Source organism: Phyllobates terribilis, unplaced genomic scaffold, assembly GCF_046119375.1.
Source record: "Phyllobates terribilis strain yellow unplaced genomic scaffold, ASM4611937v1 Scaffold_10__3_contigs__length_209671492, whole genome shotgun sequence".
Classification (NCBI taxonomy): domain Eukaryota; kingdom Metazoa; phylum Chordata; class Amphibia; order Anura; family Dendrobatidae; genus Phyllobates; species Phyllobates terribilis.
In genome coordinates this window covers 176,312,442-176,335,440 of record NW_027362770.1, presented here as the reverse complement: position 1 = coordinate 176,335,440, position 22,999 = coordinate 176,312,442, and the positions used below count along the sequence as shown (strand labels likewise).

The following is a 22,999-nucleotide window of genomic DNA, read 5'->3' as shown; positions in this document are numbered from 1 at the left end:
GAGCACACAATATAGAGGTGAGCACACAGTATAGAGGTGAGCACACAGTATAGTGGTGAGCACACAGTATAGAGGTGAGCATACAGTATAGTGGTGAGCATACAGTATAGAGGTGAGCATACAGTATAGAGGTGAACACACAGTATAGTGGTGAGCATACAGTATAGAGGTGAGCACACAGTATAGAGGTGAGCATACAGTATAGTGGTGAGCATACAGCATAGTGGTGAGCACACAGCATAGTGGTGAGCATACAGCATAGAGGTTAGCATACAGCATAGAGGTGAGCACACAGTATAGAGGTGAGCATACAGTATAGAGGTGAGCATACAGTATAGAGGTGAGCACACAGTATAGAGGTGAGCACACAGTATAGTGGTGAGCACACAGTATAGATGTGAGCATACAGTATAGAGGTGAGCACACAGTATAGTGGTGAGCACACAGTATAGAGGTGAGCATACAGTATAGAGGTGAGCACACAGTATAGTGGTGAGCACACAGTATAGAGGTGAACACACAGTATAGTGGTGAGCATACAGTATAGAGGTGAGCATACAGTATAGAGGTGAGCATACAGTATAGTGGTGAGCATACAGTATAGTGGTGAGCATACAGTATAGAGGTGAGCACACAATATAGAGGTGAGCACACAGTATAGAGGTGAGCACACAGTATAGTGGTGAGCACACAGTATAGAGGTGAGCACACAGTATAGAGGTGAGCATACAGTATAGTGGTGAGCATACAGTATAGAGGTGAGCACACAGTATAGAGGTGAGCATACAGTATAGAGGTGAGCACACAGTATAGAGGTGAGCACACAGTGTAGAGGTGAGCATACAGTATAGTGGTGAGCATACAGTATAGAGGTGAGCATACAGTATAGAGGTCAGCACACAGTATAGAGGTGAGCATACAGTATAGAGGTGAGAACACAGTATAGAGGTGAGCATACAGTATAGAGGTGAGCACGCAGTATAGAGGTGAGCACACAGTATAGAGGTGATCACACAGTATAGAGGTGAGCATACAGTATAGAGGTGAGAACACAGTATAGAGGTGAGCATACAGTATAGAGGTGAGCACGCAGTATAGAGGTGATCACACAGTATAGAGGTGAGCACACAGTATAGTGGTGAGCATACAGTATAGAGGTGAGCACACAGTATAGAGGTGAGCACACAGTATAGTGGTGAGCATACAGTATAGAGTTGAGCATACAGTATAGAGGTGAGCACAAAGTATAGAGGTGAGTATACAGTATAGAGGTGAGCACACAGTATAGAGGTGAGTATACAGTATAGAGGTGAGCACACAGTATAGAGGTGAGCATACAGTATAGAGGTGAGCACACAGTATAGAGGTGAGCACACAGTATAGAGGTGAGCATACAGTATAGAGGTGAGCACGCAGTATAGAGGTGAGCACACAGTATAGAGGTGAGCACACAGTATAGAGGTGAGCACACAGTATTGAGGTGAGCACACAGTATAGAGGTGAGCATACAGTATAGAGGTGAGCACACAGTATAGAGGTGAGCATACAGTATAGTGGTGAGCACACAGTATAGTGGTGAACATACAGTATAGAGGTGAGCACACAGTATATAGGTGAGCACACAGTATAGAGGTGAGCATACAGTATAGTGGTGAGCACACAGTATAGAGGTGAGCATACAGTATAGAGGTGAGCATACAGTATAGAGGTGAGCACACAGTATAGAGGTGAGCATACAGTATAGAGGTGAGCATACAGTATAGTGGTGAGCACACAGTATAGAGGTGAGCATACAGTATAGTGGTGAGCATACAGTATAAAGGTGAGCATACAGTATAGTGGTGAGCATACAGTATAGAGGTGAGCATACAGTATAGAGGTGAGCACACAGTATAGAGGTGAACACACAGTATAGTGGTGAGCATACATTATAGTGGTTAGCACATAGTATAGAGGTGAGCACACAGTATAGAGGTGAGCATACAGTATAGAGGTGAGCATACAGTATAGTGGTGAGCACACAGTATAGAGGTGAGCATACAGTATAGTGGTGAGCATACAGTATAAAGGTGAGCATACAGTATAGTGGTGAGCATACAGTATAGAGGTGAGCATACAGTATAGAGGTAAGCACACAGTATAGAGGTGAGCATACAGTATAGTGGTGAGCATACAGTATAAAGTTGAGCATACAGTATAGTGGTGAGCATACAGTATAGAGGTGAGCACACAGTATAGAGGTGAGCATGCAGTATACAGGTGAGCATGCAGTATAGAGGTGAGCTCACAGTATAGAGGTGAGCACACAGTATAGAGGTGAGCATACAGTATAGTGGTGAGCATACAGTATAGTGGTGAGCATACAGCATAGAGGTGAGCACACAGCATAGTGGTGAGCGCACAGTATAGAGGTGAGCACACAGTATAGAGGTGAGCACACAGTATAGAGGTGAGCATACAGTATAGAGGTGAGCACACAGTATAGAGGTGAGCATACATTATAGTGGTGAGCATACAGTATAGTGGTGAGCACACAGTATAGAACTGAGAATACAGTATAGAGGTGAGCATACAGTATAGAGGTGAGCACACAGTATAACAGTGAGCATATAGCATAGTGGTGAGCACACAGTATAGAGGTGAGCACACAGTATAGAGGTGAGCTCACAGTATAGAGGTGAGCATACAGTATAGTGGTGAGCATACAGTATAGAGGTGAGCACACAGTATAGTGGTGAGCATACAGTATAGAGTTGAGCACACAGTATAGTGGTGAGCATAGAGTATAGAGGTGAGCATACAGTATAGTGGTGAGCACACAGTATAGAGAAGAGCATACAGTATAGAGGTGAGCACACAGTATAGTGGTGAGCATACAGTATAGAGGTGAACATACAGTATAGAGGTGAGCACACAGTATAGGGGTGAGCATACATTACAGTGGTGAGCACACAGTATAGAGGTGAGCACACAGTGTATTGGTGAGCATACAGTATAGAGGTGAGCATACAATATAGAGGTGAGCACACAGTATAGAGGTTAGCACACAGTATAGAGGTGAGCATACAGTATAATGGTGAGCATACAGTATAGAGGTGAGCACACATTATAGCGGTGACCATACAGTATAGAGGTGAGCACACAGTATAGTGGTGAGCACACAGTATAGTGGTGAGCATACAGTATAGAGGTGAGCACACAGTATAGAGGTGAGCATACAGTATAGTGGTGAGCATACAATATAGAGGTGAGCACACAGTATATTGGTGTGCATACAGTATAGAGGTGAGCATACAGTATAGTGGTGAGCATAGAGTATAGAGGTGAGCATACAGTATAGTGGTGAGCACACAGTATAGAGGTGAGCATACAGTATAGTGGTGAGCATACAGTATAGAGGTGAGCATACAGTATAGTGGTGAGCACACAGTATAGAGGTGAGCATACAGTATAGAGGTGAGCATACAGTATAGTGTTGAGCATACGGTATAGAGGTGAACATACAGTATAGTGGTGAGCATACAATATATAGGTGAGCACACAGTGTAGTGGTGAGCATACAGTATAGAGGTGAGCATACAGTATAGAGGTGAGCACACAGTATAGAGGTGAACATACAGTATAGTGGTGAGCACACAGTATAGAGGTGAGCACACAGTGTATTGGTGAGCATACAGTATAGAGGTGAGCATACAATATAGAGGTGAGCACACAGTATAGAGTTGAGCGCACAGTATAGTGGTGAGCATAGAGTATAGAGGTGAGCATACAGTATAGTGGTGAGCACACAGTATAGAGGTGAGCATACAGTATAGAGGTGAGCATACATTATAGTGGTGAGCATATAGTATTGAGGTGAGCATACAGTATAGAGGTGAGCACACAGTATAAAGGTGAGCATACAGTATAGTGGGGAGAACACAGTATAGAGGTGAGAACACAGTGTATTGGTGAGCATACAGTATAGAGGTGAGCATACAATATAGAGGTGAGCACACAGTATAGAGGTTAGCACACAGTATAGAGGTGAGCATACAGTATAGTGGTGAGCATACAGTATAGAGGTGAGCACACAGTATAGTTGTGAGCATACAGTATAGAGGTGAGCACACATTATAGAGGTGACCATACAGTATAGAGGTGAGCACACAGTATAGTGGTGAGCACACAGTATAGTGGTGAGCATACAGTATAGAGGTGAGCACACAATATAGAGGTGAGCATACAGTATAGTGGTGAGCATACAATATAGAGGTGAGCACACAGTATAGTGGTGAGCATACAGTATAGAGGTGAGCATACAGTATAGTGGTGAGCATAGAGTATAGAGGTGAGCATACAGTATAGTGGTGAGCACACAGTATACAGGTGAGCATACAGTATAGTGGTGAGCACACTGTATATAGATGAGCACACAGTATAGTGGTGAGCATACAGTATAGTGGTGAGCATGCAGTATAGAGGTGAGCACACAGTATAGTGGTGGGCATACAGTACAGAGATAAGCACACAGTGTAGTGGTGAGCATACAGTATAGAGGTGAGCATACAGTATAGAGGTGAGCACACAGTATAGTGGTGAGCACACAGTATAGTGGTGAGCATACAGTATAGAGGTGAGCACACAATATAGAGGTGAGCATACAGTATAGTGGTGAGCATACAATATAGAGGTGAGCACACAGTATAGTGGTGAGCATACAGTATAGAGGTGAGCATACAGTATAGTGGTGAGCATACAGTATAGAGGTGAGCATACAGTATAGAGGTGAGCACACTGTATATAGATGAGCACACAGTATAGTGGTGAGCATACAGTATAGTGGTGAGCATACAGTATAGAGGTGAGCATACAGTATAGTGGTGAGCATACAGTATAGTGGTGAGCACACAGTATACAGGTGAGCATACAGTATAGTGGTGAGCACACTGTATATAGATGAGCACACAGTATAGTGGTGAGCATACAGTATAGTGGTGAGCATACAGTATAGAGGTGAGCATACAGTATAGAGGTGAGCACACTGTATATAGATGAGCACACAGTATAGTGGTGAGCATACAGTATAGTGGTGAGTATACAGTATAGTGGTGAGCACACAGTATAGAGGTGAGCATGCAGTATAGAGGTGAGCATACAGTATAGAGGTGAGCACACAGTATAGTGGTGAGCATACAGTATAGTGGTGAGCATGCAGTATAGAGGTGAGCATACAGTATAGAGGTGAGCATACAGTATAGTGGTGAGCATACAGTATAGAGATGAGCACACAGTATTATAGTGAGCACACAGTATAGTGGTGAGCACACAGTATAGTGGTGAGCACACAGTATAGTGGTGAGCATACAGTATAGTGGTGAGCATGCAGTATAGAGGTGAGCATACAGTATAGAGGTGAGCATACAGTGTAGTGGTGAGCACACAGTATAGAGATGAGCACACAGTATAGAGGTGAGCACACAGTATAGAGGTGAGCATACAGTATAGAGGTGAGCACACAGTATAGAGGTGAGCATACAGTATATTGGTGAGCATACAGTATAGAGGTGAGCATACAGTATAGTGGTGAGCATACAGTATAGAGATGAGCACACAGTATTATAGTGAGCTTATAGTGTAGTGGTGAGCATACAGTGAAGTTGTGAGCATACAGTGAAGGACTGATTGTACAATAGAAAAAAGAGAGGGGTCGCTCACTGGTCTATTCGGGTGCTCTGAAGAAAAGAGTAATCTCAATTGCAAAAAGAACTTCGGCACTCCATACATGAAAATATAAGAAATATTGTATCTAGACTAATGTCACTTTGAAAAATGAAGGTTTTTTGCGCATAATTTGGCCAATTTATGTGTGCCCATCAACCACGACAAGGTCACCTTCGTATGATGGGAAACTACGCTACGCTACCACTGGATATGCCACTCTTGGGCTGTAAGCCTGTATGGACAATATGTCTCTGCTTGGGCTTTTAACCTACAATGTATGGGCTGGTAGAGCTAGTTAAAACCACCTGTGACTGAATGGGAGGGACACATGGTCAGAAAAAAGGCTGTCAAACTTCTAATAGTGTGAACACGTACCTGCTGCAATACTCCAGGAGCGGGATCCCAAAAATGATTAATAGAAAAAAGAGAGGGGTCGCTCACTGGTCTATTCGGGTGCTCTGAAGAAAAGAGTAATCTCAATTGCAAAAAGAACTTCGGCACTCCATACATGAAAATATAAGAAATATTGTATCTAGACTAATGTCACTTTGAAAAATAGACTGGTGAGCGCACAGCAGTGAGCATATTGTGAAGTAGTGAGCATACAATGGAGAGCTTATAGTGAAGTGGTGAGCATACAGTAGTGAGCTTACAGTGAAGTGGTGAGCATACAGCAGTGAGCTTATAGTGAAATGGTGAGCATGCAGTGGTGAGCTTATAGTGAAGTGGTGAGCATGCAGTGGTGTGCTTACACGGAAGTGGTGAGCATATGGTGAAATGGTGAGCATACAGTGGTGAGTTTATAGTGAAGTGGTGAGCATACAGTGAAATGATAAGCATACAGTGGTGAGGATACAGCATTGAGCTTATAGTGAAGTGGTGAGCACACAGCAGTGATCATGCAGTGGAGTGGTGAGCATATAGTGGTGAGCTTACAGTGAAGTGATGACCATACAGTGTAATGGTGAGCATGCAGTGGTGAGCTTACAGTGAAGTAGTGAGCCTAGAGTGGTGAGCTTATAGTGAAGTGGTGAGCATAAAGTGGTGAGCTTATAGTAAAGTGGGGAGCATATTCTGGTGAGCTTATAGTGAAGTGGTGAGCATACAGTGGTGTGCTTACACTGAAGTGGTGAGCATACAGTGAAATGGTGAGCATACAGTGGTGAGCTTATAGTGAAGTGGTGAGCATAAGTGGTGAGCTTATATTGAATTGGTGAGCACACTGCCGTGATCATGAAGTGAAGTGGTGAGCTTACAGTGAAGGGGTGAGCATACAGTGGTAAGCTTAGAGTGAAGTGGAGGACACACTGTGGTATGCATACAATAGAGTGGTGAGTGTACAGTGGTGAGTTTACAGGAATGTTTTATCACACAGTACTGAGCACATTGTGAGCTTATAGTGAAGCGTTAAGCATAAAGTGAAGTTGTGAGTATATAGCTGAAACCATAAAGTGAGCATACAGTGTTTGAGCATACAATGAAGTGGTGAGCTTATAGTGAACTGGTGAGCATATAGTGGTGAGCTTATAGTGAAGTAGTGAGCATACACACTAGACCACCAGGAAAGCTGACATTAACCTGTTTATGGCACTAGACCACCAGGGAAGCAGACATTAACCTGCTTACCAAACTAGACCACCAGGACAGCTGACATGAACCAGTTTAACACACTATATCAACAGGGAAGCTGACATTAACCTTTTTACCTTACTAGACCACCAGGGAAGCTGACATTAACCTTTTTACCTTACTAGACCACCAGGGAAGCTGACATTAACTTCTTTAGGACACCAAACTATGTGTGAGGGTGATATTAACCCATTTACCGCACATTCAACCAGTTACCAGATCAGACCACCTAGGAAGTTGATATTAACCCTTTTACTTTACTTTCCCTAGAACACCAGGGCTATTTACATTGGGAAGCTAACATTAACCCTTTTACAACACTAGACCACCAGGGATCATTGCAAGAGTAACGATTACCCCTTTCCTGCTCCAGACCACCAGGGAGTTTTACATTAACCCTCTGCATTGCTCTAGATAACATGAGATTTGTTCCTAGAATACCTCAAATCAATGAGGCTCAACTCCCCTCTGCGGAAAATACATTGACTGCTTGTATGGCAGACACCGGACCCAGACTGCGAAACGTGACACTCACTGGATGAACCTGCAGGGCACGCCACTTCACAAAGACCAATCTCTATACAACCAGACTGAAAAAATATATTCTGCATCTATCGCCTGGGGAGTAGCGATCACTTTCTCCAAACTTCTGACACCAAGCATGATGTGCTGCAGATATATATATATATTTAGATATATACACTCGCCGCTTCCTTGAAACTAATTGGGGCGAGTCTGTCTTCAATATGGAGTCTGCCGCGTAGCGGAGGGCAAGAGGTGGGTGATATGTGGGCTCATTAATCACAAGCGACTACGTTCATAATACAAATTCACAGCACGCCGGTGACTGGAAGTGATATCGTACTGAGCAAAAGAGCAAATTAGGGTCACTAACGCATTTCGAGTCCTGAAGTCTCTTGCATGTTATAGAGAAGACAGAATGGATCTAGATGCTAAAACCTCAGAGTCAAAGAGTACAAACTTGAATCATGATTTTATTTTTCCCCTGAGGGTAAAATGGATGGAATAGAATTATATTAGAACACCGTCTGCATAAATAAATTCTACTGTTCCTTCCGTCTTCGGTGTGGAATTTGCTTTGGAGAAGAGGGATAGAAAGAGTTTATTATTGCCATTGATAATGTAGATTCGTGGTGGGCTAATGAACAACTGAATGGACCAAAAACTGAAGTTTGCTCACCAACGCATTTCGGGTAACACTTCTATCATATTACATAGGACATTGGGTTCATATTTCTTGTGCCCAGACATTAAAGACTAATATTACAAACTTGAATAATGATTTTGTTTTAATCCCTTGTAGTAAAATAGGAGTAATAGATTCTCCAGCGTCTTGAAATGTGTTGAGACAATTACATGTTTTCTATGGAGGTGGAGGAAAAGTGCAGGCTCATTCCAATGGATAATGTACTGTAAACTCATGATGAGCCAGCGAATAAGTGCCCAGAGGTGACATCACACTGAGCAAAAAAAAGTTGATTCAACCAACGCGTTTAAAGTCCAGATAGTTGTACCACATTATGTAATTACTACCATAGTACACTGATAATGTAGATTAATGGTGGACTAGAGAACAATTGGATGGTGCAATGATCAGACCAAAGATTGAAGTTGTGTCAAACAACACGTTTCGAGTCACATTTTTACCATATTGCAGAGAACAGAGTTCAGATTTCTTGCCCCCAGACAAAAGTTTTCTATGAAGGTGGAGGAAAAGAGCAGGCTCATTCGGATGGATATTGTACTGTAGACTCATGATGGGCTAGTGAGTTAGTGCCCGGAGGTGACATCACACTGAGCAAAAAAAAGTTGGTTTAACCAACGCGTTTAAAGTCCAGATAATTCTACCACATTATGTAATTACTACCATATTACACTGATAATGTAGATTAATGGTGGGCTAGAGAACAATTGGATGACGCACTGATCAGACCAAAGATTGAAGTTGTGTCAACCAACACGTTTCGAGTCACACTTCTACCATATTACAGAGAACAGAGTTCAGATTTCTTGCCCCCAGACAAGAGTTTTCTATGAAGGTGGAGGAAAAGAGCAGGCTCATTCGGATGAATAATGTACTGCTGGACTCATGATGGGCTAGTGAATAAGTGTCCAGAGGTGACATCACACTGAGCAAAACAAAGTTGGTTTAACCAACGCGTTTAAAGTCTAGATAATTCTTCTACATTATGTATAATACTATCATATTACGCTGATAATGTAGATTCATGATGGGCTAGAGAACAATTGGACAGCGCACTGATCAGACCAAAGATTGAGGTTGTGTCAACCAACGCGTTTCAAGTCACACTTCTACCATATTACAGAGAACAGAGTTCAGATTTCTTGCCCCCAGACAAGAGTTTTCTATGAAGGTGGAGGAAAAGAGCAGGCTCATTCGGATGGATATTGTACTGTAGACTCATGATGGGCTAGTGAGTTAGTGCCCGGAGGTGACATCACACTGAGCAAAACAAACTTGGTTCAACCAACGCGTTTAAAGTCCAGATAGTTGAACCACATTGTGTAATTACTACCATATTACACTGATAATGTAGATTAATGGTGAGCTAGAGAACGATTGGATGACGCACTGATCAGACCAAAGATTGAAGTTGTGTCAACCAACACGTTTCGAGTCACACTTCTACCATATTACAGAGAACAGAGTTCAGATTTCTTGCCCCCAGACAAGAGTTTTCTATGAAGGTGGAGGAAAAGAGCAGGCTCATTCGGATGGATATTGTACTGTAGACTCATGATGGGCTAGTGAATAAGTGCCCGGAGTTGACATCACATTGAGCAAAACAAAGTTGGATCAACCAACGCGTTTAAAGTCCAGATAATTCTACTATATTATGTATAATACTACCATATTACACTGATAATGCAGATTCATGGTGGGCTAGAGAACAATTGGACAGCACACTGATCAGACCAAAGATTGAGGTTGTGTCAACCAACGCGTTTCGAGTCACACTTCTACCATATTACAGAGAACAGAGTTCATATTTCTTGCCCCCAGACGTTAAAACATTGAAGACTAATATTGCAGACATGAATAATGATTTTTCTTTCCTCCCTTGTAGTAAAATAAAAGGAATAGATTCTCCAGCGTCTTGAAATGTGTTAGGACTTTTATGTCTTAAATATGGAGTTTGGTGTGTTGTAGAGGGATAGAGCAGGCTCATTGTGACTGATAATGTATTGTAGATGCATGATGGGCTAGTGGATACATGCCCGGATACTGAGCAAAATAAAGCTGGTTCAACCAAAGCGTTTAAAGTCCAGATAGTTCTACCACATTATATATATTACTACCATATTACACTGATAATATAGATCCATGGTGGGCTAAAGATTAATTGGACATCTCACTGAGTAGACCAAAGATAAAAGTTGGTTCAACCAACGTGTTTTGAGTCACAATTACATAGGGAACAGAGTTAATATTTCTTGCCCCAGATATTGAGACATTGAAACCAAATATTGCAGGTTTGAATGATGAATTTTATTTTCTTACTCTGTAGAAAAATAGGAGGAATAGTTTATTCAATGTCTTGAAACGTGTTGGGGCTATTATGTATTGAATATGGAGTTTGCTGTGTAGCAGAGGAATAGAGCAGGGTCATTGGGACTGATAATGTATTGTAGATTGATGATGAGCTAGTGAATAAGCGCTTGGCAATGACATCATACTGAGCAAAGCAAAGTTGGTTCAACCAACGCGTTTACAGCCCAGTCTCTTCTTCTGTATGACAAAGGGGGTAAAGTCCATCTTTCTTGCCTCGGTGTATTGAAATATCCTGTCTAAATATCCTATACTTGAATTGTGTTTTTATTTGTCCCCCCTCGAGTAAAATATGAAGGATTAGGATGGCATTAAACAAACCTATCCAAATAATTTCTTCAGTGGCTTGAAACGTGTTGGTCTATTCTGTACTAGCAATGTGAGGTTGCCATAGAGAAGAAGGATAACATAGGCTCAGTACTGGCACTGATATTGCCAATTTTGGTGTCACCATAAGAACAAAGCAAGGCTACTAACGCATTTCACGTTTAAGTCCAAGAAATTCTCCAGTGGCCTGAAAAGTGTGGGACAATTCTGTGTTAAACATGATGTTTGCTCTGTAGTGTGGGATAGTCATTGTGATGAAAGCCGGCCGGTGGGTGCAGCTCTCTGGCGCCCCCTTACCTCTCAGGTCAGTCAAGGTACTGCACCTAGAGAAAGTAGTGCCAGGTAGCTGCAACCCGCGCAGGGAACACGGTAGTGTGTTATCCCTTCAACGTCACTAAACCGTAACGTCACTACACAGCACAACTCGCTAGCGCCCTCTTAGCCTCAGGTCAGTCAAGGAACTGCACCTAGGATAAGCGGTCGCCAGGGAGACTGTCCTGTAACCTACTGGGTATCGGGGCCCTCTGTAGTGAGGGCGGTATATATATCTTCCTTGGCCGCGCCAGGAATATATATATCTGAACCTCCGACCGTCACTACCAGCCTTCCCCAATCCCCAGTTGGTATGCTGCCACCAGTCCCTATTTTAGATATACGCCCAGTCCGTGAATGGGCCTATATCGGGTCAGGAACCAACCCTGGGTAGCGTTTTTGGCTTGAGCCGAGCTCACACGGACGTGCGTTCGTTATGCAGAATAAAAGGCAGGCCCACAATTACTTGAGGTAATTGATTATAATAATACACTAGATACACGATATACAACTAAATATACACAGGTATAAGGTCAGGCTAAACTATACAACAATGGAATACAACACACAGAATCACCACAGCATATCAGTTACCGGTTTCTTGATTTTCTTGTGACGCAGGGAGAGGATTCTGCGGTCGCAGGCACGGTTCTTTGTTACAGGCTGAGGCCTACCACCGCATGGTCAAACTGCTCCTCCCCTTGGTGGCCTCAGCTGGTGCTCAGATGTTCAGCACCCCACTCTTGGGTCAAGACTGACTTGTCTCTTGTCTGTCCTGCTATCTTACCTGCCCCGTCCCGCCCACTGCTGGTGAGGTCAGCTGGCTCAGTCTCCACCCTCAGGTCTAACTTCGATCAGAAGCCCAAATTCTATGGAACCCAATAACTTCTTCTGGGATGGTCTCATGATACCCCCAGGGGTTCCCATGGATTCGGGCCGCCGTAACCGACCTTTTGATATCAATTATGATACCATACGGTCCTCAGGAATGGCTCCGCGCTATATCTTGGCTTCCAGAGCACGTACAAACGTCTACCGCGGAGGCTTGTGTGCGCAATGGCTCCGGGACGCCGTGATATTTTTTTATTGGCCCATCCCACGCAACATGCGTGTACTATTCATGTTTCTATATCTTATGCCTCCATGCTTGTGACAGACAAAGAAACTAGTCCTATGGGACAAATGGTCAGGTACAGATAGACGAAGCACCCCCCCCTGCTGGCTGTGTTTCCTCTCGAAGTCTTTGAAGCTCCTAGCATTCAAGTGTTAAGTAGGCTTCTTATCTTACAGGAGCCTGGATGGGGGGAAACTATCTAGTTGACGTTTTAACAGAAGGTCCCAAGGGTGGGGGCTGCTGAAGTGTGGCCATCCCTGGATATGATTTATCATTACCAAGATGGCGGCTACAGGTTCATCACACCTCCCCCTATACGAGGGCGCGAGGGGGTAGCACATTCCTGTGTTCCCCCGTGCGTCCTTCTGCACCCTCCCCTTGCCGGGATAACCCGTCAGCGTTACCGTGGTCACGGCCTCTTCTGTGGCGAATGGAGAAGTGGTACTGCTGGAGAGCGAGGCTCCAGCGTAGCAACCTGCCATTCGACCCAGAGACCGTGTGTAACCAGCTGAGGGGGTTGTGGTCCGTCTCCACGGTGAAATGGCTCCCGTACAAGTAGGGCTGCAGACGCTGCAGGGCCCATACAATTGCCAGGCATTCTTTTTCCACCGTGGAGTAAGCCACCTCCCGGGGCAGTAGCTTCCTGCTCAGGTACAAGACAGGATGTTCCTGGCCTGTCGTGTTGACCTGACTTAGCACAGCACCGAGGCCAAAGTCACTGGCGTCGGTCTGTACCACAAACGGCCGGTCGAAGTCGGCAGCTTGCAGTACAGGGGAGCTACTTAGGGCGGCCTTGAGTGCCCCGAAAGCTGTCTCGCAGGCGACTGTCCAGTCGACTGCGACGGGCAGCTTCTTCTTGGTGAGGTCCGTCAGGGGCTTGGCCAGGATGCTATAGTGTGGGACGAACCTCCTATAGTACCCGGCGGTCCCCAAGAAGGACATCACCTGCTTTTTGGTCCTAGGAGTGGGCCAGGATGCGATGGCATCCACTTTCCCCGGTTCTGGCTTCAGAACCCCCCCGCCTACCCGGTGACCCAGGTAGAGGACCTCACTCATGCCCAGCTGGCACTTTTCCGGCTTGATGGTCAAGCCTGCCCGGTGGATCCGACCGAGCACCTGCCGCAGGTGCTCTAGGTGATCCTCCCAAGTGGGACTGAAGACTGCAATATCGTCCAAGTACGCAGCCGCGTACCCTTCAAGTCCCTCAAGCAGCGTATTGACCATCCGCTGAAAAGTGGCAGGGGCATTCTTCATGCCGAATGGCATCACTGTGGACTCGTACAGTCCAAAAGGGGTGATAAAGGCAGAGCGTTCCCTTGCCGCGGGGGTCAGAGGAATCTGCCAGTACCCCCGGCTCAGATCCATGATGGTCAGGTACTTAGCCCCGGCCATCCGATCGAGCAGGTCATCGATGCGTGGTATGGGGAACGCATCGGTGACCGTTACAGCGTTGAGCCCCCGGTAGTCCACGCAGAACCGTGTAGTTCGGTCCTTCTTTGGTACGAGGACTACAGGCGAGGCCCACGCGCTGCTGGATGCCTGGATCACCCCCAGCTTCAGCATCTCGTCTATCTCTTGGCGCATGTTTCCCTGCACCTCGAAAGAGACCCGATATGCTGAACGCCGGATCGGCGGGTGATCGCCAGTGTCCACGTCGTGGACAGCCATCTCAGTCCTTCCGGGCAGGCTGCTGAACAGCCCCCGGAAGGGGTGCAGGGTGGTCCCCAGCTGGGACCGTTGGTCCTCCGTGAGCTGGTGGCCAACCCCCACATCCTCGATGGACCCACCCGCCTTGGCTTGGGTGAGCAGATCCAGGAGGGTTTCTACCTCTCCTTCCTCGGGAAGGTTGCACACTGGGTGGGCAGTCGCTTCCCGCTCATGATGAGCCTTCATCATGTTCACGTGGAAGGCCTTCCTCCTTCCACGGGCGTGATCCAGGGTGACCAGATAGGTGACGGCATTGAGTTTCTGGTGCACGAAGTAGGGACCTTCCCAGGCTGCCTGAAGCTTGTTCTGTGGTACGGGGACCAGTACCCACACCTTTTGACCCACCTGGTAGGTCCTCTCACAAGCATTCTGGTCGTACCACCGCTTCTGGTCGGCCTGGGCCTGGGCCATATTGTCCTGCACCAGCTTTGCCAAGGCCATCATCCTGTCCCGGTGGCGCACGACATACTCGATGACCGACACCTCGGGGGTGGCCAAATCCCCTTCCCATGCTTCCTTCACCAGAGCCAGGGGGCCCCGTACCCGTCGCCCGTACAGGAGCTCAAAGGGGGAGAACCCCGTTGAGGCCTGCGGAACCTCCCGGTAAGCAAATAGGAGGTGTGGGAGGTAACGCTCCCAGTCTCTCCCGTGGGAGTCGACCAACATCTTAAGCATCTGCTTTAAGGTGCCATTGAACCGCTCACACAGGCCATTAGTCTGTGGGTGATACGGGCTGGCCACCAGATGTTGCACCTGCATTTGCTTACAGAGGGACTCCATCAGCCGCGACATGAACTGGGTCCCTCGGTCGGTGAGCATTTCTTGGGGGAAACCCACTCTGGAGAAGATCTCCAGTAAGGCGGTAGCCACCTTGTCGGCCCGAATGGACGACAAAGCTACCGCTTCCGGGTACCGGGTGGCATAGTCCACTACCGTGAGTATGAAGCATTTCCCGGAGTGGCTGGGAGTGGACAGAGGTCCAATAAGATCCACAGCGACCCTCGAGAAAGGCTCTTCGATGATTGGCAGAGTTACCAGTGGGGCTTTGGGGCGCGGCCCCGCCTTCCCCACCCTCTGACAGGTGTCACACGAACGGCAGTAGGCACCCACCGCGGCTCCCATCCCAGGCCAGTAGAAATGCTGAGCTATCCTGGCCTTGGTTTTAGCGATCCCTAGGTGTCCGGCCATCGGAATCTCGTGTGCGATCCGCAACAATTCCGCCCTGAACGGATAGGGTACCACTAACTGTCGGTCCCTGGGCCACGCCTCCGGTGAACCCTGCTGGACCGTTACCCGGTACAGCCGTCCCTGGTCCCAGACCACCCGCTCGCAGTCTGACTCCATGGGAGGCTGTGCCGCCTGTTCCTTGAGAGCTTTCAGGCTGTCGTCTGCTTCCAACGCAGCCTGAAATTCCTGACTTGATGTGGCCAGAATCGACGAAACTGCCACATCCTCTGTCAGCCCCTCCGGGCATGTCACCTGGCCGCTGTCTGACCCGGCAGACACTTGGTCAGAAGTGGGGAAGCCGTCGGACCTCTGCAAGGCTCCTTGGGCTCCGGCGCTCCCACTCCTGGTGACAGCGGCTATGACCGCTGTGACCGTGGGTAGTGCCTGCTTCCCCTCTGTTTCTGACCAAGCCGCCCGATCAGGCAGGCTTCCTAGGCCTTTGGACATCTCGGATGTGGGGAACTCCTGCCCTGGGGTCTTACCTGGCGGCTCCTCTCTTGGGACACCCCCACCTCCCATGGCCTGTTCCTCCCCCTGCAGTGGGCCTATACTCAGCAGCCTGGATACCCCTGGGAGCCCTACACTGCCGGTAGCTGCCCCCCTCTCCATCCCTGAGCTTCCCTCTACAGAATCCTGCCCGCCCCCTCCCTCACCGGAGGACAAGAGGTCACGGCACGCCGGCTGAGCACCTCTGCGGGCATCCCCACACTCCCCACCTGCTTTCACTAACCCTGTTTGTGTTGTGTCTGTGCAGGTGTTACCCTCAGGTTTCACTCCCTCCTCCTCAGCAGGACACACACTACATACAACATGGTTGGCATTAGCAGCAGACAAATCAATACACTCTTGGGGGGCCGAACTTGGGGGTTCAGAGGGTACATACTGCGATACTAGGCGCCCCAAGTCGGTCCCTAATAAAACATTTGCGGGAATATTTGGCGTTACTCCCACCTCCCGCATCCCCCTTCCGGCACCCCAGTCCAAATACACCATGGCAACGGGAAGTGCCGGCTCCACGCCTCCAACCCCGGAGACGGAAAGAGTCTTTCCTGGTACCAAGTCCTGGGGGGACACCACCTCAGGCCGTACCAGTGTTCGTTCAGCGCCCGTGTCCCGCAGTCCCATGACCGCAGAACGGCCTATGGTGACGGGTTGGATGTTGTCCAGGGACCTACCACCACCCCCTCCCACACACAAAACATTGGGCGCTCTCTGGGACTGGGATGGGGTCTTTTGGCGCTGGGGACACTCAGCCCTAAAGTGTCCTGGTTTGTTGCATAGATGACAACGTCTTACGTCTGGTCCTTGCCTGGAGAGGGCAACAGGGGGATACACCCCTTGTGTTCTAGGGGCCGGGGAAACAGGGGCATGACTGGGCTTACCCCCTCTCCAGGTGCTGCTGGCAGACTTCTTCAGCTCAGGCGCCCTGTTATTGGCATACTCGTCTGCCAGGGCGGCTGTAGCAGAAGCCCCTGTTGGTTTTCGGTCACGGAGGAACTGTCGGAGGTCCTCTGGGCAGTTCCACAAGAACTGCTCCGTGACGAACAGTTCCTGGACCTCCTGGCGGGTAGTAAGCGCTAGACCCGAGGTCCAGTGCTCTGCGGCTCTCAACAGCGCCCGCATATGATCGGTCCAGGTGTCCTTGGGGCCACGCAGCAGGCTCCGGAACTTCTGGCGGTACGACTCGGGAGTGAGGTTGTACTGCCGGATCAGGGCCCGCTTGATGCAGTCGTAGTTCTGTACCTCCCCGGCAGGTAAGTCCCCCAAGGCATCCAGGGACTTACCCCTCAAACGGGGGGTCAGGTATCTGGCCCACTGATCCCGGGCCAGATGGTGCTGAAGACAGGTCCGTTCAAATGCCACCAGAAAGGAGTCCAGGTCCCCATCCTTCTCCAGTAGAGGGAAGTCCTCAGCTCGGACTTTGGACGACTTGGTCTCCTGATGGGTTGGTTGCTCTAGCGGAAGCCCCCGCTGGGCCAGGTCCAGTTGGTGCTGGCGCTCCGCAGCTCGCTCTGCACGCTCCGCAGCCTCCCGGCGCTCTGCAGCTTCACGCTCCGCAGCCTCCCGGCGCTCCGCAGCTTCGCGCTCCTCCTCCGCTGCCTTCTCTGATGCTGCCAGGAGGGTTTTGTAGACGGCATCGCCATGAGACTGGAGACTTGCCATAGCCGCTTGTAAAAGGGCTTGTGATCTGGACAGGCTGGGCTGGGTAGGTGGTGGGCAGCCCACTGCGGGACCGTATACTGGGGACTGGCTCCCTGAGGTGCCCGGGCTGGACTCCTCCTCGCCATGAGTAACAATGTCCTCCCCTCCTGCCACACGGACCGTAGCATTAGCCTCCTGCAGGGTCTTGCTCCTGGTGCCGTCTGCCATCTTGGTAACCGACACCGCTGCAACCCTGAGTTTGCACACACCTTGTTATACTTTTAGCCTGACCGTCTAACGTTGGGCTGACCTTAAGACTCCAGCAGTGGAAGTTACCACTGGCAGTCTTTAGTGCCTGGGAGTAGGGGTCCCACAACACTATTATTCTGCAATCCCACCGCTCTGCCACCAATGTGATGAAAGCCGGCCGGTGGGTGCAGCTCTCTGGCGCCCCCTTACCTCTCAGGTCAGTCAAGGTACTGCACCTAGAGAAAGTAGTGCCAGGTAGCTGCAACCCGCGCAGGGAACACGGTAGTGTGTTATCCCTTCAACGTCACTAAACCGTAACGTCACTACACAGCACAACTCGCTAGCGCCCTCTTAGCCTCAGGTCAGTCAAGGAACTGCACCTAGGATAAGCGGTCGCCAGGGAGACTGTCCTGTAACCTACTGGGTATCGGGGCCCTCTGTAGTGAGGGCGGTATATATATCTTCCTTGGCCGCGCCAGGAATATATATATCTGAACCTCCGACCGTCACTACCAGCCTTCCCCAATCCCCAGTTGGTATGCTGCCACCAGTCCCTATTTTAGATATACGCCCAGTCCGTGAATGGGCCTATATCGGGTCAGGAACCAACCCTGGGTAGCGTTTTTGGCTTGAGCCGAGCTCACACGGACGTGCGTTCGTTATGCAGAATAAAAGGCAGGCCCACAATTACTTGAGGTAATTGATTATAATAATACACTAGATACACGATATACAACTAAATATACACAGGTATAAGGTCAGGCTAAACTATACAACAATGGAATACAACACACAGAATCACCACAGCATATCAGTTACCGGTTTCTTGATTTTCTTGTGACGCAGGGAGAGGATTCTGCGGTCGCAGGCACGGTTCTTTGTTACAGGCTGAGGCCTACCACCGCATGGTCAAACTGCTCCTCCCCTTGGTGGCCTCAGCTGGTGCTCAGATGTTCAGCACCCCACTCTTGGGTCAAGACTGACTTGTCTCTTGTCTGTCCTGCTATCTTACCTGCCCCGTCCCGCCCACTGCTGGTGAGGTCAGCTGGCTCAGTCTCCACCCTCAGGTCTAACTTCGATCAGAAGCCCAAATTCTATGGAACCCAATAACTTCTTCTGGGATGGTCTCATGATACCCCCAGGGGTTCCCATGGATTCGGGCCGCCGTAACCGACCTTTTGATATCAATTATGATACCATACGGTCCTCAGGAATGGCTCCGCGCTATATCTTGGCTTCCAGAGCACGTACAAACGTCTACCGCGGAGGCTTGTGTGCGCAATGGCTCCGGGACGCCGTGATATTTTTTTATTGGCCCATCCCACGCAACATGCGTGTACTATTCATGTTTCTATATCTTATGCCTCCATGCTTGTGACAGACAAAGAAACTAGTCCTATGGGACAAATGGTCAGGTACAGATAGACGAAGCACCCCCCCCTGCTGGCTGTGTTTCCTCTCGAAGTCTTTGAAGCTCCTAGCATTCAAGTGTTAAGTAGGCTTCTTATCTTACAGGAGCCTGGATGGGGGGAAACTATCTAGTTGACGTTTTAACAGAAGGTCCCAAGGGTGGGGGCTGCTGAAGTGTGGCCATCCCTGGATATGATTTATCATTACCAAGATGGCGGCTACAGGTTCATCACAGTCATTTAGACTGATAATGTAGATTCATGTAGAGAATAAGTGACATCACTCTTCACAAAAGTAAGGGTACCAACACATTTTGAGTTCTGACACTTTAACCCTATTACATAGTGGATGCAGTATTTCTTTCTTGCACCCACGTATTAAAATATTGTAGTCATATATCCTGATTTTATTTTTCTCCCCTGGAGAAAGATAGGAATAGAATGATATTAGAAAAACCTGCATCAATCATTTCTTACGTGGTTTGAAATGCGTTTGAACCATTCTGTGTTAATTATATTAGTTTACTGTTAAGCATAGGAATAGAATGGGCTTATTGTGCAGATAATGCATATTCGCAGAGTGTTACAGAAAAATTGATTGGAAATATCACACTGAGCATAAGAGCCAAGGTCACCAACGCATTTCGAGTACAGACATTTTTGCTATATTATGTAGAGAACCCAGGGTATCTTTCTTGCACCCACATATTAAATATTGGGGTAAAATAAATTATGATTTAATTTTCCTCCCCAGAAGTAAATTAGGAATAGAATAATATTAGACAAACCTGCGCTAATACATTTTCAACAGGGGCTTGAAACGCATTGGGAAAATTCTGTGTTTAACATTGAGTTTGCATAATTGCAAAGAAATAAATAGGGCTCATTATTGGTACTGTTAATGTAGATTCATGGTGTGCTACAGAATAAGTGACCTCACACCGAGCATAAAACCAAACTAAGATCACTAACGCATTTCAAGTCCTTTGGACCATTATGTCTTTCCTGTGGAGTTTACATCATATAGAATCACAGCATGACTGAATAAGTGCTACAATAAGTGACATCACACTGAAAAAATGTCCAAATTAGTGTGTCTCCCAACGCATTTTGAGTCCTGACATTTCTACCATATTATTAAGGGGAAAAAAATGTATATTCCTGGAGTCCACATATATATATCTACTCTCAGAATCAAAGCTGAAAGAACTGAATTTCATTTTTTTTCCAGCAGGAAAGTAGGTATATAATGAAAAAAATAATTCTGTTTTACCATAAAACTAATTGGGACCAGTCTGACTCTATTCAGACTCAAGGGTTTCATCTACAAGGTGGAGAACGATAGGTGGGTGATATGTGGGCTCATTAATTACAAGAAAGCCCTTTGTAATGAATATTCACAGCACGCCAGTGACTGGAAGCGATGTTAGATAAGGAAATTAGTGTCACCAACGCGTTTCAGGTCCTGTCACTATTAGCATATTACATTGAAAATATAATATGTTTTTTCCGGCGCCCATATATTCAAGCCGTAGGGTAAGAAGACTATGACTTTAAGTCAAGATGTGGTTGGGATAGGATGAGGAAGGCTATATTCAAGTATTGAGTGACCATTTTGCAGTCAAAGAAGAAGATATCCAATTTTTTTGAGTCATACACTTTAAAAAACGTATGGGTACATACAGTATAGATTAAATAGAACCTATATATATTTATTTATTACTTTGTGTAAATGCCGCTGTTCTCCTGAATCCGGCGATGTTTTTCTTTTGTTCCTGCACCTCTCCAATCCTGAGATATGGCCTCTTCTTTTCGCTCTATAAATCTAGTCATTTTTATCCAACTGGGCGTGATCTTTAAGAAGGCACCCAATGAGAAGAGTTAAGGACCATGCCCACTTGGCTAAAAAGACTGGATTTATATACAGGGAAGAAAGGTCCATAACTCAGGAACGGAGAGGCGCAGGAACACTAGAAAAACATTGTCGGATTCAGGAGAACAGCGGCATTTACACCAAATAAAAATATATATATATATTTCTGAAAAATGACCGGTCCACACAAAAACGAAATGTTAAAAAAACAAAACAATATACGGTACTACTAAATTGTATGAGAAACAAAATTATTACCACAGCTAAAAAATATAGCTTGTACATCATAATAACATACGCTATGATCATAGCATGGGATTAGCACCAACAAAGAAAAATTTAGAACAAAGCCTATAACTGTTACAGGGTGGTACTTATAGGCTGTATTCACACATCGCTTTCTCTACAGTTTTGGTGTTTTCTTATACAAATGACAATGTAGCCTAAAATGTGGCAACATCAGACTTTTGCACAGAACCAGAATATGAGTATATTCCATATTCTGGAGCCATAGGCACCTGATGTATCAGCATAGTTGCACCTTGCTATAGAGGTCACTTGAATAAGGACCTACTGTAGGTAATTTTTCTGCTTTCAAGGTCAATCCTGGTGTAAGGTAGAATGCAGCACTGCTCCGAATGGCTTTTAATTCACGCAGCCTTTTACTGTTTTCTTTGTACTGTAATTGTTAGGAAGGGCGAAGCATTGTATAATTAGCGGCACGGCACGGCCTGCAGATCTGAGACCATAGCAAACCGGCTTCTTCTAATTAACAAGATTACATCTGGAATCAGACACATTACCTCTGTTACGGATATGAAGCTTGCCAGAGCCAGGGGTCGCAGGATTCCTTTTAAAGGGAACCTGTCATCGGTTTTACACCTTGGGTGCACCCATATCTCTGAAAAAGTCCTTTATTCATATCTCACTCTGTATGCAAAATGCACCGTCCGGTTCGATGGGTGTCTCTGGACCACACTCGGCGCCTCCTCACTTCCGGCAAACACCTCCTCTTCTTTCTTGATGGACATGGATGACTTCTCCTGTGTCATCCACATGGAGCTGGAAGTCTTGCACCAGCGCAGATGAACCATTGACCTGAGCAAGCGCATCAGTCCGATGGGTGTCTCCGGACCACACTCGGCGCCTCCTCACTCCCGGAAAACACCTCCTCTTCTTTCTTGACGGACAGGGATGACTTCTCCTGTGTCATCCACATGGTGCTGTAAGTCTCGCACCTGCACAGATGAACCATTGACCTGAGCAGGCACGCCAGTCCAATGGGTGTCTCCGGACCACACTCGGCGCCACCTGACTTCCGGGCAAACAACGCCTCTTCTTTTTTGATGGACATGGATGACTTCTCCTGTGTCATCCACATGGTGCTGGAAGTCTTGCACCAGCACAGATGAACCGTTGACCTGAGCAGGTGCGCTGGTCCAATGGGTGTCTCCGGACTACACCCGGCGCCTCCTCACTCCTGGCAAACACCTCCTCTTCTTTCTTGACAAACATGGATGAGTTCTCCTGCGTCATCCACGTAGTCCTGGAAGTCTTGCACCAGCGCAGATGGACCATTGACCTGAGCAGGCGCGCCAGTCAGATGGGTGTCTGCAGACCACACTCGGCGCCTCCTCACTCCCGGCAAACACCTCCTCTTCTTTCTTGATGGACATGGATGACTTCTCCTGTGTCATCCACATGGAGCTGGAAGT

The 22,999-nt window shown here is 47.2% G+C and overlaps 1 protein-coding gene across 2 annotated transcripts in view; it reads left to right on the top strand.

The window, feature by feature from the left end:
* The window catches only part of ISX (intestine specific homeobox), a 34,474-nt gene extending 26,065 nt beyond the window's left edge, over positions 1–8,409 (top strand). For both annotated transcript variants that reach the window (XM_073650216.1, XM_073650215.1), the window contains exon 6: positions 7,769–8,409. The gene's annotated coding sequence lies outside the window, so the exon portion shown is untranslated. The remainder of the gene's footprint in view (positions 1–7,768) is intronic.
* Positions 8,410–22,999: the final 14,590 nt, after the last annotated feature.